The sequence below is a fragment of the Cervus elaphus genome, chromosome 6 (assembly GCF_910594005.1).
Source record: "Cervus elaphus chromosome 6, mCerEla1.1, whole genome shotgun sequence".
NCBI classification, from domain to species: domain Eukaryota; kingdom Metazoa; phylum Chordata; class Mammalia; order Artiodactyla; family Cervidae; genus Cervus; species Cervus elaphus.
This window is the reverse complement of record NC_057820.1, coordinates 44,820,658-44,825,557: the sequence shown is the minus strand read 5'-3', so window position 1 is coordinate 44,825,557 and position 4,900 is coordinate 44,820,658.

Below are 4,900 nucleotides of genomic sequence, written 5' to 3'. Positions count from 1 at the left end.
GATTTTAACTGGGTTAGTAGTAACATGTTAATTTTGTGATTAAAATGCTCTCAGTCAAAATATTTTGAACATACTTATTAATAAAACTAATAGAGAGCTGAAAGTTTAAAGCAAATAAAGAAGATGTGATACATATACAGGCTTATGAAATACTACTCAGCTATAAAAAAAATTTTTTTTTTCCATTTTCAGCAACATGGATGGACTTAGAACACACATTGCACCAATGTCAGTTTCTTAGTTTTGACCTTATTCCATAGTTACGTAAGATGTAATCATTGTGGGAACCTGAGTGAAGGGTACATAGAACCTCTCTACTATTTTTTGCAACTACCTATGAGTTTATAATTTTTCAAAATATTTTGTTTATAATTTTTTGCAACTACCTATGAGTTTATAATTTTTCAAAATATTTTGTAGCCAAGCCCTTATTTTGCCAAGTTTTTGGCAGCAAGGATGAACAAAACAGGGCTTCATACCATACTTCCCTCTAGTAACTTTGGAATCCTTTTGGGTGAATAGGTAAGATGAAAATATATTAAAGATAGAGAAAACAGAAAAATGGTTGTAGCTATACGAGTAATGCTAGGGTTACAAAGCCCAACAATTTCAAGACTTCAGTACTGAGTCTTTGAAATAACAATTCAAAGTGCCAACTGTTGAGAAATCGGCCTTGTCTCAGTGTCAAATTCATGCAGTCCAGGTGGACAGTACAGCAGGGTATCTCCAACATTAGACCAAAAGGGCTTGCCCCAGAACAGCCTTCAGTTTTCTGTCTGGAAAGTCATCTAAAATAGATCTTGCCACACACATCATTCATGTGCTAAGTAGCACGCCTTTTCCATAACTGATCACCACTTGCCCACCCAGGCCATGTGCCAACCTGAGTAATAGGGTGGAACCCTGGGCGCAGGTCCTGGTCACTAGGCCAGCTGCCCATGTTCTGGGAGGACTTCCAGGGGCACACAGATCATGTGGACCCTCCCTGACATAGAGCAATCCATCACTGCTTGAGTGACCTCTTATATTAGTGAGACCCACACATTACCAAGGTCTGCTTTCCTTGGCACTGAGCCATTAGAGATTGTTGTTCTCTGTTCAACCATTTCTTTTCTTAACAAATGGAAAGCAACTTGTTATGCAACATTCTCTGCCTACAATGGGATATGTGTAATATATATAAAGCCCCTGGCCAACAGAGGATTCCTAACATTAATGATATAATTGACTCCGGCTATGTCCTTGTCCCCAATTTTCCCCACCTTCCTGCCTGTCCCGCAAACATAACCAGTCTCCTGAATTTTGTGTTTATCATCTCTTGCTTTCTAAAAATAGTAGACTAGAAGGTAGGTATCCCCAAACAATGGTCCTTGGCTTTCTTTGTGTTTTGCTATGAATAATATAGATTGTGCTCCTTTCTATTGATAGTTGTATACACATATGCAAGAGTTTCCACACTTAGGCCATAGAAATGCAATCTTTACTTATTTTAGATAGTGTCAGGTTGTTTTCCTAAGAAATTGTACTATTTTATAGCTCAACAGTAGTAAATAAGATTCAGTTTTTCCACACCCTCACCAACACTTAGTATTACCAGATTTCATCATTTTTTTGTCAATCTAGTGGATGTAAAATGATATCTCATTACGATTTTAATTTGCATTTCTCTGATTACTAATTCGTGTTTTGCTCACCTAGTGGATGAACTCAGGTGGGGCTAGTGGTAAAGAACCCACCTGCTAATGCAGGAGACATAAGGGACACGGGTTCAATCCCTGGATCAGGAAGACCCCCTGAAGAAGGAAATGGCAACCCACTCCAGTGCTCTTGCCTGGAGAATCCCACGGACAGAGGAGCCTGGCTGGCTACAGTCCAGAGGATCACACAGAGTCGGACATAACTGAACGATTTAGCATGCACACATGTACAGTGGATGTAAAATAATATCTCATTATGATTTTAATTTGCATTTCCCTGATTACTAAGGAAGTTAAGAATCTTTTGTGAATTCCCTTGTGGCTTAATGATTAGGATTCTGCATTTTTACTGCTGAGGGCTCAGGTCCCAACCCTGGTCAGAGAAATAAGACTGCCACAAGCCTCAAGGTGCAACCAAAAACAAAAACAAAAAAACAGAATCTTTTAATATCTTGAATAGTCATCTATATTTCTTTTTGTGAATTACTTTATCAAGTTTTTTTGGATTTCAATAGGTTGCAGCCATTCTTTATATACTCTTCATCCTAGTTCTTTGTCAGATGAGGTTATCAGGATTTTTTTCCAAGTTTGTGGCTTATCTTTTTACTCTCTTTATGATATTTTCAGCAAGCAGAAGTTATTAATTTTAGTGAGGTGAGATTTATTCATTTTTTTCCTTTTTGGTTTGAGCTTTTTGTGTCTTTCAATTCCATAGAGAAAGAGGAATTCACTGTGAAAGGGAAAACTTTAAATCTTTTAGAAGAAAATACAGGAGAACACCTTTATAACCTTTGGGTACAGAAGGATTTCTTAACTGAGACTCCAAAACTGTTAATCATAAACCATTGCTACGTTAACAAACATGTTTAGAGATTGTTAGGATAAGTTAGGAGGATAAGTTGAGCTCTAGCTGCTGTTGTTTTAATTATTTTCCCTGGAGGAATACACTACTCTGAGCTGCCACTGAAGGGGCAGTTTCAGAACAATAGGCTGTTGGCCCAGCCAGCCTCTGTCCTAATTCCCATCCTTCTGCCCCCACGGCCACCACCTTCCCAGAAGGGAGGCACAGGGACCCACAGCAGTTTCTTCACCTTTAATTCTTCTTTGTTACCAGTGCTGATGGGGGTCTGTTTCCGCTAATCTTAACTGTGGCAAAATGCTCCAGGATGTCTATTCTTCTGGTTACATATGGAATTTCCTGGATTTCAGTTGATTGCTTGGGATGGGGGCTGATTAGATGCAGCTATTTCCAGGCATCCTTGCCTTTTCTTTCCTGAAAAACCATTGTGTTAGCAACATATTTTTAGGTGGGGTTACATTATTCACATACATTTTCTTTTCTTTTTCATTATACAATTTCAAACCAAATCCCCCCACTGGCCCCCAAAAATGCCAGCATCGAGTGCTACTTTCAACAGTCCTGTCTTTGTTATACTATTTGGGTAATCCTTATAATATTTTTAACATTTTATCATTTTAAAGCCCATTTCTTCCCCCTCTCCAATCTCATGATGCTTCCCTCCCCTTCCCACTCCTTTCCCATATGCCTATTTATGGATCATTATCCCCTTTTCCATCAACATCTTCTCAACTTAGTCCTTGGAGGGGACTCTGTTGGTGTGAGGCTCTCTCATGATGAATGGGATTTTTTTCACTCTTTGTAAAGTGCTGGCTTCCACTAAGGGCAGCTAATTTCTTTGTAGCTACTTGGAGTAAGTAGGTTAGGTTACCAGCACTGCTGCTTATCTCATTCTAAAGTCAATGATCCAACTCACATGATCATCGCCTTTAAATGTGGGGAAACAGTTACACAGAAGCCCTAGTAATTGATTAGTAGGTATTTCCTGAAATGAATCATTTACAAGACAATGCTTCAATTCCCAGAGTATTTCTGAGGCAATTAAGACCTCGTCAGTTGCTTATTTTTTGACTGTTGGATGATGGTCATTTTTTCCTGGTGTAATGTGTGAGATGGAGACTCATTTTCTCAGTGCTCCAGCCACTGGATCGTTCTCGTCTCTTTGTCCTGTGCTTCTGTCTGAAACCTTCTCAGGTAGATGCTTGTGAAACAGTTGATCTTGAGTTTCCATCTGTCTTGGTTTGGATTGCACTGAAACGTCATGGGTTGTTTTGATCGTTGAAGAAAATTGTAGTCAGGATCTGCGTCCTTCCTTCTGCCTTGCCTTCCCAGGGTCAGCCAGTCATGTCAGAGGGGAAGTGAAGGGGACGTGTGGTGGAGGACAGAGGCCCTGTCCCTCCTCCCAAGGCCTGGATGCTCTCGGGCTATGCCCACAGAGAATGCCTGCTCTGCATCTTGCAAGGCTGCTTGAGGCTGGAATTCTTGATTTTCTATGCATACGGTATTTATGACTTTGTGTATCCCAGGCACTAAATTGTAGGCTGTGCCTTAAAATCTGTGGGACAGGAAGTCAGATAATAATTTCTGTCTTACACCAAGCACTTTCTGTGAACAAGGTTTTCATGCTGCTAGCTTGACTTACAGCATCTTATTTAATCTTAGAAACACTGTGTGTCCTAGATGTGATCACCCACATAAGAAACCCAAGGCTGGGAGAGGTTGGGTGTATTTTCCAGGTCATTCAACTAAAGAGTGAAGAAATTCAGTTCAAATATAGATTTGCCTAACTTCACAAGGTGCTTTTAACCACTACACCGTCCTGCCTCCCTCTTAGAGAAAATAAATGATAGGCCAGAAATACATGAAGTGGCGTGAAAGTCGCTCAGTCATGTCTGACTCTTTGTGACCCTTGGACTATACAGTCCATGGAATTCTCTAGGCCAGAATACTGGAGTGGGTAGCCTTTCCTTTCTACAAGGGATCTTCCCAACCCAGGGATCAAACCCAGGTCTTCTGCATTGCAGGCAGATTCTTTGCCAGCTGAGCCACAAGGGAAGCCCAAGAATACTGGAGTGGGTAGCCTATCCCTTCTCCAGCAGATCTTCCCAACCCAGGAATCAAACTAGGGTCTCCTGCATTGCAGGTAGATTCTTTACCAACTGAGCTAATACATGAAATAATACCAGAAATACATGGTACTAACTAAAAGGAAGTTACAGAAAGGTGAATTCATGGCAAGCTGGAGTAGTCAAGGGTTATAGAGCAGAAGGAAAGGGTCCATAGAGAGTCTCTGATCCCATGTTTCTCAAACTCGTCTCTTTAAGTTGTTAAAAAAAAAAAATTA